Below are 15,155 nucleotides of genomic sequence, written 5' to 3'. Positions count from 1 at the left end.
AGCATCCAATAATTAATATATCATGGCATGGGTGTTGGGATGGAAGAGATTGGATTGGTTTAGAAGCACTGTGCTTTTATGTAAAGTGGCAACTCGACCTGGTAGCTGTAATCTTGGTTTATTTCCATCTAGTAAAATAGACGAAAAGATCTGATACAAACCAACTGCTAAAATTTTAAAAAGTACAGAAGTTGATGTTCAGGTATCATACAACAAACAGTTCGGAAAAAAACCTTTGAAAACAAAGAAACCTTAAAACTCATGCATACCGCAAGCTAGACAATTAAGTAAATTGGTACTGGGAAAAGAAATCACTGGCCCCCTCTGAAGAAGGCTCAGGCACTCTTGCCAAGGGTCCTCGCTTATTGGCACAGACGCATGCGCGTTAAGGAGTCCACGCAAGCGCAGGAGAGAAAGAACAATCTCTAGGTGATGAGGAGCGCTCTCCGTCGGTACCCGGGCTCCGCTCGATGTATTGATGCTTCGGGCTGTGCAATGCGTGTACGCTAAGGACACTCATCTCCATGGTCTTTAGCCAGGGCTGTCGGAGAAGGAGGGGCGGTGCTAGGAGTCAAGGGCTCCGATTGGCCAAGCGATCTGTCACTCTGGCCGTGACTGGGGCACGGGGGCGGGGTGTCTGACTGTGGGAGCCGTGTAGTGATGGCGGAATCTGGGGTGAGAAGTACAGCGGCCCCGGCTCACATCCCGCGGATGCAGTTCATGTGACAGATGCGGCATTGACGCGTTCAGGTGAGTGATGACCAGTCCCAATCGAGCCCAGATCTTAGAGGGGCTGCTGGTAGTCGAAGTAGTCCGCATAGGCAGTAGTCACCAGTAACGGTACTCGTAATTTCTCACCCGCACTACCCCGGGCAGGGTACATTTTGTGCGCAGCTTGAGCAGGTGTTGCACATTGGAAATTGTTCGTCCTGCTGCAGCCTCCTGGAAGCTGCTGCCTGAGGTGCCAGGGAAGGAGGGTTCGGAGGCGGCGACCTCCTCGGAATTAGCAGGCTCCGGGGCTGCAGAAACCCCGCCTCGCCCGTACAAAGCGACACCTCGGAGAGAAACGGGCGAGAGAGCCTCCCCGGTGGTCGCCAGCAGCACACCCCGCGTGGACACAGCTTTTGTCCGCAGGAGGCGGAGAGAGGCTTTGTGTCTGGTGCTCCCGGGGGCGGTCGATGCGCAGCCCCCCTTCCCGCACCGAGGGTCCCCTGATCACAGCAAGTGCGGCGGGCGCAGGCAGGGGGCGGGTCTGGCGCTGAGTGCTCGGGACAGCGGCAGGTGCTCTGGGGATGAGGCTGGCCCGGGATTGCCACTAGCAACCTTTGAAGAGTCTGCGCGCATCCTTGCGCCAGGGTCTGCGCCGGAAAAGCCTCTGAGCACCACGTGTATTTATTTGTAGATTCAGTTTTTAGTTGCGAGTCATTAACTCCCTAATTGCACCTCTTACCTTCTTGGAAATTCTCTCTTTTGGGGGAGTGAATCAATGTATTTATGTGCAGCTTTCAGTTATTGTCTTTGTATTTTATCGGTATCATAATATATATATTTTTTATTAAAACGTTTTCCCTAGATTAAAAGCATATTCGTTTTTAAATCCAGTCCACAAAATAACGTGAGAGTTAATCTAAGCTAATTTACTTAATGTTGGTTAACAAATGTACATGAGCCATTTTGCAGGACAGGCACTTTTTTTTGAAGCACAGAGCGGTCTAGTGACGGCGAGTTCTTTAGTGTACAACGTGCCTCACATACATTCTATTCTTGATGCGTAATGTTGCCCTTTCCACGTGATCGTCCCTGTTGCCTGATATTCTTGTAGTGTTATTCCTAAAAGTAACATTCCAAGCACTGCAAATTGTTCCTAGCACGTAATATTGTATCCTTGTTTAAAATAAACGTTCTGTTGAAAATTTAAATGAATGTTTCTTAAAGTGAAAAACAAACAGTAGTCCTAAAAAACATGTTTATTTGGGTGCAGTTAGCATGGAAACAGTGTTTTTGTTTCCAGCCAGGCAAGGTTTGTTGACCATACTGGAAGATGCGGTTTGGTTGTTTGTAGTATAACGAAGAGTACATTTTTTTAGTATGTATTTGAAATAGAGTGTTTACGGTAAAACATTCTTTGCGTTCTTTAAAACACATTGTGGTTAAATAAAACGGAGAGCTGCTAGAAAAGGAGAGCTAGAGGTGGGCTATCAAGTAATTTATGGGAAGTTTAGGGGCGTGGCCTGGCGAGCGTGTCAATCAAAGGTTTCCACATGTGAATTATATGTTAAAGGACTTTTCACATTAAAAATTTGGCTATTTCTTGAACACGTGTTTCACCTAACTTCATTAGATAACATAACTGTGTTGACATCTGCTGTAAGCAAAAGGTTTTTAAAACATGAACTCTCCTTCCGCTCTATTGCGATGACCACACTGCCGTGAGCAAACTAAAAGTTGTTAGTTTGTGGTGTGGGCAGCATATGTGTCCCATACTTTAACTTTATGTGGAGTAACGTGGTCAGTTAAGCAATACGGTGCTCAGTTTAACTGAGGCACATAGAAGTAAAGTGATTTGTGTATAATAACACAATGTGCTCAAGTGATTTAGCTGGATTATGGACCATAGTTTTCTTATTGCAGGTTGTGCGTTTCCGCCACTGGAAAACTGTCTCCCTCTCCCACTAAAGGACTTTGCTTTGTGTTCAAATATTTAATGCACTAGTAAATATAGATTTCACATGCTAATTTATTCTGACACGATCTGTATATAAAATGTCAAAATGTGTTTTTTGGAGAAATACAAAGTTAAAAAGGTGAAGTATAAGGGTAGGCAGTAAACACTTTTAATGTATTTGTTTGAAAAAGCAAAGAAGGTCAGTACATCAATGACAGCAATTACATTGATTAGCCATAAAAGAGAACTCTGGCTTCCCGCAGATCAGTGAGGCTCAAGAATCTCATCTCTGCTTGGCTGCAGATGCACAGCAGAACATTTTTTTTTTAGATTTCATGAACTTAGCTGACAAATGTCAAGTGGGATTCTGTCACTGAAACCTATAATAGGGAGGGTAAAGGTAAGTGTCTGGGATGCTTGACTGGGTTGTATTTTGGCTTGACAGTCCTCTTGGGGAGCCAGCCTTTCTTGGCTTCCTGACTCCTAGGTAGAGCTAACAGCTGACACTGATTGCCTTTAGAACGTTCAGCTTGCATGAATCGATTGCTGATTCAACAAGAGGCTGTGATGATGCTCGGAGGTTGTCAGGGTTGGACTTGGACAGAAAATAGGCCCAGGCACCGAAATAAAAGTGACCCCCATTAGTGAATTAGTTATCTAAAAAAGTGGCCCATGTTTTCAAATTGGGGCAGTTTGAAATTGTGAGGACAAGCTGTGATTTTTAAGATGTAGAAGAATGCATGGATTGGATCTTGCTGCCGGCAATGTTTCTTTTAATATCAAGGACATCAACAGAAAAATACGACCCAACAAATCCTAAAACAGGCTCAAAAGCAGCTGAAAAATCTGCCCACACACTGACCTGTTAGAGCAGCCCGTCTGGCGCTGCCTGATTGCCATGTAGGCCAGTCTGACACTGGAGGTAGGTGAAGCTTCTTCAGCGAGGCAGAGCTGTAGGTGCACCTTGATTGCATTTAGAATGTTATGGTTTTGCTTAGCTGTCACAAATATACTACTGATTACACAGGGAACTATGGATAACCTCAGAAGTTTGACACTTTCCCTACTAACAACAGTAGGCAATGGCAAATCCCTATAGAGGCTTTGGTCATTATGTCCTTACTGTGAAATATGAAGCCTATTTCACATGACTAAAACACAGGTATTTATAGCATTGAATTTTGTGCAATATCACCACTAAATCATGTTATATATCGACTTTATTAAGCTTAAGCTACTTACCACTCATTAATATCTATTTTTTTATTACAGAGAATACAATTAAGACACAAACCAACTTATTTAACATTTCTAGCATATAATGCATTGAAAATTACCATAATCATCTTGTCATTTTAGTCTGTGGTATATCATTTTTAATAATACTGAGCTTAAGGCTCCTGCTCCGATATTGTATGCATAAGGTTTATATTCTCTTAAAAGCTGCCTTTTTAGGTCGGGCATAGCAGGACGCTAGCGCTGCTTTTCCGACGTGTTATCTGTTTGGGCTTTTAGCCATGCCCACTTCACGCCCATCACTGTTGCTCATTAATGGGCTTGCCCTTCAAAAATCCTTTGTTAACATTGGTAAATGCTGTCCATTTGTTCCTCCTTGGGGCGGTTTGATTACCGCCTTTGACATCGACCCTGTTACATGGCTAATTGCACTTTTGCCGATATACGTTTGACTGTGAGTAAACTTCTTTTTCCTTTTGTGTGTCTCCTTCACACTCGTGGCATGGCGCTGTGAATCGGCTCGCTTATGTAAAACTGTATTACTTTTCATTTTCAATTTATGTGGCAAGAAAACTCCAGTTACGAGTTTACAATGCTAATAGCTCTAACTCGAGCAAATGCAAAGACCCACTGCATTGCAACTGCTTGTTTGCAATTATCACAGCCCACAGGTGCAGCATCTATAACACTGTTGTACGAACCTAACTCTGTCCTACAAAGTATGGAAGTCCTTACAGCTGCAGCCTATTCAACTTTCAACCCAAAAACAATTCTGCACTTGCAACGACTTCTCTTCAAAATGTGTAATTTTTTTTAAACCTCCTTTAGTGTACAACTGCTTTGGATGATTACAAATGTAGGTAGTAGCGTGCATGCCATTGACATGGCACAATATCTTTTCATACATTTAGCATTTTCTTTCTTCTGTATCTGACTTATTTTTACTTTATTGTATTCCCATATCAAAATTCTAAATAAAGCAAAGTAAAGAAACAGCTCTGTTTAATTTTAGGAGCGCTGTATTGTGTGCACCTAATTAATGTAGACAGTCTACAATATTAATATGCAGCTAAAACACTGGTTAATTCTCCGCTTTGTGTTTAAAGCTCCGTGGCACATTGATTTCCTTCAGAGACTGCAAGTGGAAACTGATATTTTTAATAAGGAAATTCCACTTTACCTATTAAGTACTGTCCGTGTATTAGCACATAGTGCGAAATGCTGTAAGAATGCAGTTTACAATACATATATTTCAGTGCAGTGTTGTTTTTTGCAAGATGAAGAGAAGCGTTTTACGGAGTAGATTGAGTGTTTTTATTTATTAAAACATCTTTCTGAAGTTCTCATTTGAATTACAATGGGTTGGTATGAATGTAAGGAATGGTATATAGTTCAGTATTAAGCTAGAAATATAGCCTATAAATGATAGCCTATCCCAAGATGGGGGTGGTATTTTTGGTTTGTGTTGGTGTACATGAGATGTTTTGTCGGATGCTCCCCTTTTGAAGTTTGTAAATGGTTTATCTTGGTAGTAAAGCTTATTTGGAGCAATGCTTACAAAGAGGCATATGTGTGCTGGATATAGGTTTGATGTTCTCTCTAATGTACACTGTTGTGTGTGTGTGTGTGTATGTTTTGGGGGTGAGTGATTTGATTTCTTCATTGGATTTATAAACGAAACCCAACCTGTCCTTTGGGCTAAGTAGTGCTAGGGGTCTTCTAGCTAAAGGAGCATAATTACCTTAAAGACTAGCAACTTAGATGGTGACATAAGCAGTACATATGTAATCTTTTAAAGGATGCTGCCTACCGCTACACATGTACCCAACATTTGTGAGATAACAGTTGTATGAAATCACAAGAGGTGGCAAGGAGGATTTGGAGCCACAGGAGTATGTCTTCGTATCAATACATAACAACTTCCCTGCTCTGCACGCATGGATGACAGGGGCACAGAGAGTTCCAGGTAATGTTTGTCTGACTGCAGAGTTAGGACATATATCCAACAGAGAGTGGGTTTTACAGCCACTGAACTGTTGCACAGACGATTTGGCTACTGGCTGTATCTATATATATATATATATATATATATATATATATATATATATATAGCCTGGCTGATGAAGGGTGATACCCTGAAACCGGTCCCAGGAGGCTTGAATCCTGTCCAGGGAGGACCTGGCTTGGCAGTTCGGGATTCGGGTCAAGACTGATTTGCATATAGCTTGGTCTGAACTGGGGTGACGTGGCAAGCAAAATAACGATGGATTAAACCCAGATCTGTGACTGGGGGGTGAGTGTTTGAAAAGTTTTAACACTTCCTCCATCATTTTATTTTGTGATATTGTCTCCCTCGCTCTATATATATATATATAGTTAAATTAACACCCGCATTCTTTATTTTTATCCTCTACGGTTAGAGATATGAATAATACTCAGGTTCCCCACAATAGGTAGTTTTATTTCCCTTCTCTCCCCGCATTTTCTGGCACCCACACTCAATTTCGAGATTCCCTCTCCGTATGGTCCTAAAAACCTCAGGAGCTCACGTCTACAAGGGTAGTAGCCCACACAGACACCCACTCATGGGTTGATGTAAGGATGGTCCCTATGGTGAAGCATGTCATCTCAGGGTGGGTGAAGGCTTCCATTCTTCATAAGCTAAGACATTAGGTTTCCCTACTCATCGTACTTTGTGATTACTTTCACCTAGCTGGGAGTATTCTGTGGGGCTTTGTATGAGATAACAATTATAAGAGCAATCACAGTTAGTGACACTTAGCCTATGCCGCATTTTAAAGAGCAAATTTGCCTACTCCCACTGAGCTTACGGAGGGTAATTTCACGGAGAGGCCTAAACACCCATCCCCTTAAGTGATCCAGCAGATTCCCAAGGGCAGACAATCTCCTGTTGGACTGTCTCTTGTCGGGGCATGGCTAAAATATTACCAAGCCTTGACACCCTGTATAGGCCAGGATGAGATGCAAAACAGCTGCCTGGCCGCTGCCCTGTCACAAGAATTCTAAACCAGGTCTGTCTCTGGTTACACAGCTGATCTCACTGCTTCATAAAAGTCCAGATCAATCTCTTGGATTCCAGAGACCCTTGCAGTGGCGAGAGGAAATAAGATGGAACCATCCCTAACCTTCTTTAGTCATTTTGCTCTTATTTTATGTAGGCAGTGACATGTCCAGACAAGCAAACAAACTTTAGCGCAGGGTAAGCAATGATGTGGCAGAAGAGGCTTGCCCTCCATCAAGATGGCATGGCATCAATAGAAAGACTAACATTTTTCAGAGTACGCTCAGGTTTTCTCTGACTCATTGCGAAGGAACATTCCACAGACAGCTTTTATATGTTTAGAGACTAGTACTGGCAACTATCTGCACACCTGCTTGCGCCTTCTATTGTCCATTCAAACTCACTCCAATCTTACTTCTCATACCGCTTCTCTTAAATCCTTTCTTACCCCTAAGAAAAAAGGCTAGTGATTCAAACAGCAATAGCCAATGACGACACCCTCTCTTTCAAATTACAGATTAATCATACAGTCAAGGTCTGTTTTTGGATATTAAAAACGCTCAAGAAAATCTTACACCTTCTAGAGGATGACTTAAGGCGGCCGGTGGTGCTGGGGTTAGTCACCTCAAGACTTGACTACTGTAATGCGCTGCTGCTAAATGCGAACAAAACATCCCTTGACAAACTTCAGTCTATTCAGAATACGGCAGCATGCCTCATTTTGAATCTCCCCCAGTCCGCATCAGCTAGTGGCTGTTTGACATCTCTCCATTGGTTACCGATTAAAAAGTGACCGATGTGACTATTAGAAGTCTGCTCCGCAATTTTATCAACCGACTAGATATCTGAGACCTTCTTTCAAATATATGATCACTGTTCCTCGTTGTAACAAGCCTTGGTGAGGAGACCGTGCCTTTACGGTGGAAGCGGCGAGGCTCTGGAAGGCCCTGCCTTTTATGCTCCGACAAATGGTGACTCATTTTACTTTTAGGAAAAGCCTTAAAACCTGGCTCTTTGCTCAATAGGTATTCCTGTTGGTAGCTTGTGCTGTTCCACTAGCTCTCGGTTTGATTAGCGATTCAATGATTTTCTATAAATAAACTAATACAATACAATACAAATGTGCTGAAAGGCAACCTGATATAAAAGCAAGTATATATTTTTCAAGATTGCAGAATATATCCTATACATTGCAACTGTGGTCGTTTTTAAGTAAGTTACTTTTCATCTTTCTTCTGTGACTATGATGGCTTTGTAGATCGTTAGAGATGAGAAAAGATCCAGATCCAGGGATGAGGGTGATGAGCAGTGAGATTGTGGGATAATTATTTTGGAGGAACCACCATAAAAAGAGAAATATGATTGATAGGGCATAATAATAGCCTGTTTAATTCCCTTAACCGCTTAGGTGCGGGCGTCGGCCACTGGCCGACGCCCACACACCCTCCCTGGTGCGGGTCACGACCAGTGGCCGACACCAGGAAGGGCATTAATAAATCCTCGGGTGCGTCGCACCCGAGGATTTATTTTTTATTTTTTTTCCCCCCCCGGGAGACACGGAAGCTACCGTGTCTCCCCCCGCCCCCCACCGCCCCTTTGTGACGTCAGCGCGCCGCGAGGCGCGCTGACGTTGCAAAGGTGTTTTCCCCATGAAAGCAGGAAGCAGCCTTGCGGCCGCTTCCTGCTTTCATGGGGAAAACGGCCTTTTTCACATTCGGGAAGGCCTCGTAAGAAAGGGGAGAGTCTCCCCTTTCTTACAAGGCCTTCCTGAAAGTGTTTCCTGGCCCCCGATCGCAGCACAGCTGCGATCGGGGGCCAGGAAACACTTTCAGGAAGGCCTCGTAAGAAAGGGGAGACACTCCCCTTTCTTACGAGGCCTTCCTGAAAGTGTTTCCTGGCCCCCGGTCGCAGCTGTGCTGCGATCGGGGGCTAGGAAACACTTTCAGGTTTCCTGGCTCCCCCGATCGCAGCACAGCTGCGATCGGGGGGGTCAGGAAACATTTTGAAAAGGCCTCGTAAGAAAGGGGAGACTCTCCCCTTTCTTACGAGGCCTTCTGAAACTGTTTCTGGCCCCCGATCGCAGCTGTGCTGCGATCGGGGGCCAGAAACAGTTTCAGAAGGCCTCGTAAGAAAGGGGAGAGTCTCCCCTTTCTTATGAGGCCTTCTGAAACGGTTTCCTGGCCCCCGATCGCAGCACAGCTGCGATCGGGGGCCAGGAAACCCCACTAGACACCAGGGATTTCACTTTTGGGGGGCAGCCCCCCCCCCGGAAAACGGGCCGCCCCCCCCCGGATAATTTTCCGAAAAAAATAAAAAGGTAGGTGCCCCCTGGGGAGGGGGGGGGGGGGGCGCGATCGCGCCCCCCCCCCCCCCCAGGGGATTTAAAAAAAAAAAATAAAAAAAAAAATAAAAAAAAAAAACAATGAAATGACAGGGGGTCGCCCGTGGCAATTTTTTTTTTTAGATGTTGTAGGGTTTCCCTGGGGGCCATTTTGGCCCCCAAGGAAACCATACAACAACTAAAAAAAAATATATGTATATATCTATATATATATATATCTATGTAGATAGATATATCTAGGTACATGGACATATCTATAGATATATCTATGTAGATATATATTTATATATATATATATATTGGTAGATCTGTATCAAAGAGATTTATAAAGCGCGCTACTGACCTGTGAGGGTCTCAAGGCGCTGGGGGGGGGACGGGGGGGAGGGAAAGGGGCTAGGAGGTTCACTGTTCAAAAAGCCAGGTTTTGAGGCCCTTCCTGAAAAGAAGTAGGTTTTGGGTCTTGCGAATGTGGGTTGTGAGTGCGTTCCATGTTTTGGGTGCAATGTAGGAGAAGGATCTGCCCCCGGTGGTGGTGTGTTTGATGCGGGGGTCAGAGGCGAGAGAGAGGTCAGCTGAACGGACGTTTCGTGTGGGGGTGTGGAAGGTGACTCTCGTTGAGGTAGGCAGGGCCTGTGTTGTGGAGTGATTTGTGTGTGAGGATGAGGATCTTGAAGGTGATCCTTTTGTCAATGGGGAGCCAGTGGAGGGATTTGAGGTGTGGAGAGATGTGTTCGTGTCGGTGGAGGTCGAGGATGAGTCGTGCTGCTGAGTTCTGGATGCGTGTAGTTTGCACTTGAGTTTTAGAGTGGTGCCGGCGTAGAGGGCGTTTCTGTAATCAAGCCTGCTGCTGATGAGTGCGTGAGTGACAGTTTTTCTGGTCTCTGTGGGGATCCATTTTAATGTTTTTCAGTATACGGAGTTTGTTGAAGCATGAGGAGGTAAGAGCGTTGATTTGTTGGGTCATAGAGAGGGAGGAGTCTAGGATGATGCTGAGGTTGCGTGCGTAGTTGGCGGGGGTGGGTGCAGGGCCTTGCGTGGTGGGCCACCATGGGGGGTCCCAGGTTTTTTTGGTGAGGGCCAAAGAGGATTATTTCGGTTTTGCTTGAGTTGAGTTTCAGGTGGTTGGCTGTCATATATACATCACTTTTGTCAATATGTGTGTGGTTTCCCTGGGGGGAAAAGGGTCCGACTTGTCTAGTGGCAGTTTTAGTGCCATAAAGAAGCGCAGAAGGTTTATATGCCTACTGCAAAGAGCACATCTGTATTTTATGTAAATAGCTGAGTACATTAGTAAAGTCTATGGAGAGATGAAGGGCACTTTTGCTGGGTGGTAATGAGGGAATCCGAGGAGGAGGGAGTGGGAGCACCAATAATGATTGTTGGACTGGGCGCAGGAGGTGCTAAAGACTGTGACGAATGGTATGTGACAAGGTGTTTTTTGAGTGTCTTGAAAGTACGTGCTGATTGAGGGAAGAAGCGCAGGTAAGGTGGCCTCTACTGTTGCACGTATCTCACACACACCATCGATTTTGTGACTGTCTACGTAGGCTAGTGTTTTAGAGCAACAGTTTAGCCAATAGCAGAGATGGCATCTTGATGGATGACTGCTGCCTGCACTCGGGTTATAGAGGACCGCTCTGACATAGGATCAGAGACTGAGACATCAGATACTGAGACAGCATCTGAGGGATAGGACAATGGCGCAGACTCTGGGAGTGATTTTTCAGTCAGAGGAGTCCCATTCGAAAACTCCTCTTCCAGTACATTATGAGGGAGGTGATGAGGACAGTCCTGCTGTCCCTTCGCAAGCTGTTCGTGCAACTGGGTAATAGTGGGTTAGGCCAACCCAGAGAGCAGGTGAATGCGGCGGCAAGCAGAGAGAGAGTGCTCTCTTGGGAGCTCACCAATTTAGTTCAGCCCCAAATTCCACCACCCAAATCATATTGTGGAGACATCAAAATTGTCTATGGCAAAACAAACTGGTTTTGTAAGGCAGGCACCTGTGTTTTTGGTCCTGGATTCGGCGGCCATATAGAGAAACACACTAAACCCAAACATTTCTGGAAACTAGACATTCGGGGGAGTCCACAGAGGTGTGACTTGTGTGGATTCCCCAAAGTTTTCTTACCCAGAATACCCTGCAAAGCTGAAATGTTGAGAAAAAACTCTATTTTTCTCGCATTTCTGTCACACAAACTACAGGAATATGCTGGGATCCACAACATTCCTACCACCCAGTGACTCCTCACCTGTCCTGATAAAAACACTACCCCACTTGAGTGCCTACACCTAGTGCCTGTGTCAGGAATGGATCACCCCAGGGTCAACAGCTGCCTCACGTAAGGACCAACATTGACCGTTGTGTGATCTATTCCTGTCGCAGGCACCAGGCCTAACCACACAAGTGAGGTATCATATTTATCGGGAGACTTGGGGGAACGCTGGGTGGAAGGAAATTTGTGGCTCCCCTCAGATTCCAGAACTTTCTGTCACCGAAATGTGTGGAAAATGTGGTATTTTAGCCACATTTTGAGGTTTGCAAAGGATTCTGGGTAACAGAACCTGGTCCGAGCCCCACAAGTCACCTCATCTTGGATTCCCCTGGGTTTCTAGTTTACAAAAATGTGCTGGTTTGCTAGGTTTCCCCAGGTGCCGGCTGAGCTAGAGGCCAAAATCCACAGGTAGGCACTGTTTTCTATGAAAAAATGTGATGTGTCCACGTTCTGTTTTGGGGCATTTCCTGTCGCGGGCGCTAGGCCTACCCACACAAGTGAGGTATCATTTTTATCGGGAGACTTAGGGGAACGCCGGGTGGAAGGAAATTTGTGGCTCCTCTCAGATTCCAGAACTTTCTGTCACCGAAATGTGAGGAAAACTTGTTTTTTTAGCCACTTTTTGAGGTTTGCAAAGGATTGTGGGTAACAGAACCTGGTCCGAGCCCCGCGAGTCACCCCTCCTTGTATTGCCCTAGGTCTCTAGTTTTCAGAAATGCACAGGTTTGGTAGGTTTCCCTAGGTGCCGGCTGAGCTAGAGGCCAAAATCTACAGGTAGGCACTTCTCAAAAAACACCTCTGTTTTCTTCCAAAAATTTTGATGTGTCCACGTTGCGCTTTGGGGCGTTTCCTGTCGCGGGCGCTAGGCCTACCCACACAAGTGAGGTATCATTTTTATCGGGAGACTTGGGGGAACGCCGGGTGGAAGGAAATTTGTGGCTCCTCTCAGATTCCAGAACTTTCTGTCACCGAAATGTGAGGAAAACTTGTTTTTTTAGCCACTTTTTGAGGTTTGCAAAGGATTCTGGGTAACAGAACCTGGTCCGAGCCCCGCGAGTCACCCCTCCTTGGATTGCCCTAGGTCTCTAGTTTTCAGAAATGCACAGGTTTGGTAGGTTTCCCTAGGTGCCGGCTGAGCTAGAGGCCAAAATCTACAGGTAGGCACTTCTCAAAAAACACCTCTGTTTTCTTCCAAAAATTTTGATGTGTCCACGTTGCGCTTTGGGGCGTTTCCTGTCGCGGGCGCTAGGCCTACCCACACAAGTTAGGTATCATTTTTATCGGGAGACTTGGGGGAACGCCGGGTGGAAGGAAATTTGTGGCTCCTCTCAGATTCCAGAACTTTCTGTCACCGAAATGTGAGGAAAACTTGTTTTTTTAGCCACTTTTTGAGGTTTGCAAAGGATTCTGGGTAACAGAACCTGGTCCGAGCCCCGCGAGTCACCCCTCCTTGGATTGCCCTAGGTCTCTAGTTTTCAGAAATGCACAGGTTTGGTAGGTTTCCCTAGGTGCCGGCTGAGCTAGAGGCCAAAATCTACAGGTAGGCACTTCTCAAAAAACACCTCTGTTTTCTTCCAAAAATTTTGATGTGTCCACGTTGCGCTTTGGGGCGTTTCCTGTCGCGGGCGCTAGGCCTACCCACACAAGTGAGGTATCATTTTTATCGGGAGACTTGGGGGAACGCCGGGTGGAAGGAAATTTGTGGCTCCTCTCAGATTCCAGAACTTTCTGTCACCGAAATGTGAGGAAAACTTGTTTTTTTTAGCCACTTTTTGAGGTTTGCAAAGGATTCTGGGTAACAGAACCTGGTCCGAGCCCCGCAAGTCACCCCTCTTTGGATTCCCCTAGGTCTCTAGTTTTCAGAAATGCACAGGTTTGGTAGGTTTCCCTATGTGCCGGCTGAGCTAGAGGCCAAAATCTACCGGTAGGCACTTTGGAAAAAACAGCTGTGTTTTCTATAAAAAAAATAGGATGTGTCCATGTTGTGTTTTGGGGCATTTCCTGTCGCGGGCACTAGGCCTACCCACACAAGTGAGGTATCATTTTTATCGGGAGACTTGGGGGAACACAGAATAGCAAAACAAGTGTTATTGCCCCTTATCTTTCTCTACATTTTTTCCTTCCAAATATAAGAGAGTGTGTAAAAAAGACGTCTATTTGAGAAATGCCCTGCAATTCACATGCTAGTATGGGCACCTCGGAATTCAGCGATGTGCAAATAACCACTGCTCCTCAAAACCTTATCTTGATCCCATTTTGGAAATGCAAAGGTTTTCTTGATACCTCTTTTTCACTCTTCATATTTCAGCAAATGAATTGCTGTATACCCAGTATAGAATGAAAACCAACTGCAGGGTGCAGCTTATTTATTGGCTCTGGGTACCTAGGGTTCTTGATGAACCTACAAGCCCTTTATATCCCCGCAACCAGAAGAGTCCAGCAGACAAAACGGTATATTGCTTTCAGAAATCTGACATCGCAGGAAAAAGTTACAGAGTAAAACATAAAGAAAAATGGCTGTTGTTTTCAGCTCAATTTCAATATTTTTTTATTTCAGCTGTTATTTTCTGTAGGAAAACCTTGTAGGATCTACACAAATGACCCCTTGCTGAATTCAGAATTTTGTCTAGTTTTCAGAAATGTTTAGCATTCCGGGATCCAGCATTGGTTTCACACCCATTCCTGTCACTAACTGGAAGGAGGCTGAAAGCACCAAATATAGTAGAAATGGGGTATGTCCCAGTAAAATGCCAAATTTGTGTTGAAAAATTCGGTTTTCTGATTCAAGTCTGCCCGTTCCTGAAAGGTGGGAAGATAGTGATTTCAGCACCAGAAACCCTTGGTTGATGGCATTTTCAGGGAAAAAACCACAAGCCTTCTTCGGCAGCCCTTTTTTCCCATTTTTTTGGAAAAAACAAAATGTTCACTGTATTTTGGCTATTTTCTTGGTCTCCTCCAGGGTAAACCACAAACTCTGGGTACCATTAGAATCCCTAGGATGTTGGAAAAAAAGGACGCAAATTTGGCGTGGTTAGCTTATGTGGACAAAAAGTTATGAAGCCCTAAGCGCGAACTACCCCAAATAGCCAAAAAAGGGCTCAGCACTGGGGGGGGAAAAGGCCCAGCAGCTAAGGGGTTAAAACAGAGTATTACACAACCTCCAACTCAATACAATATGCTGATATGACAAAACACAGTTTCAGTGAAAAATCCTGGAAAAAGCCCTTGATAGCTATGGCCTTGAGGTATGCATATTAAGCATTAAATCAGAAAAACAACAAGTAAGCCAAAACAATAACATTCAAAAACGAGTTTATTGAAAAGGTATATATTGAATAAACAAAATGACACAGCAGTGATTAAAATCCAGTTAAGCAGCCCACCAATATTATGACTGTTTAAAGTGTCAAATCATAAAACGCTAAGAAAATGCAAAGCAACAATGCAAGATAATGATTGGTGTTGACCAGGATACATGGGTGTTTGGGGGAGGGGGGTTAAGTTCAGCAGAATGGACTGGTTACCTTGAAACTTAGGCATTTTCTGGCAGTCAGACCCCTGTGGAGTACAGCAGGGTAATGTAGCTGATTAGGGTCCCGGGAAAGTCACTATTGGCTC

General features: G+C 44.8%; 1 protein-coding gene across 3 annotated transcripts in view; it reads left to right on the top strand.

Annotated features, from left to right (window-relative positions):
• The first annotated feature begins 408 nt into the window (after positions 1–408).
• Positions 409–15,155, top strand: part of WASF3 (WASP family member 3) — a 225,159-nt gene continuing 210,412 nt past the window's right edge. Inside the window, exon 1 of one of the 3 annotated variants that reach the window (XM_069202223.1) lies at positions 409–750. The gene's annotated coding sequence lies outside the window, so the exon portion shown is untranslated. The remainder of the gene's footprint in view (positions 751–15,155) is intronic. The other 2 variants (XM_069202225.1, XM_069202224.1) reach the window with 2 other exon arrangements.

The sequence above is a fragment of the Pleurodeles waltl genome, chromosome 8 (assembly GCF_031143425.1).
Source record: "Pleurodeles waltl isolate 20211129_DDA chromosome 8, aPleWal1.hap1.20221129, whole genome shotgun sequence".
Taxonomy (NCBI): domain Eukaryota; kingdom Metazoa; phylum Chordata; class Amphibia; order Caudata; family Salamandridae; genus Pleurodeles; species Pleurodeles waltl.
This window is presented reverse-complemented; position numbering and strand designations above follow the sequence as displayed.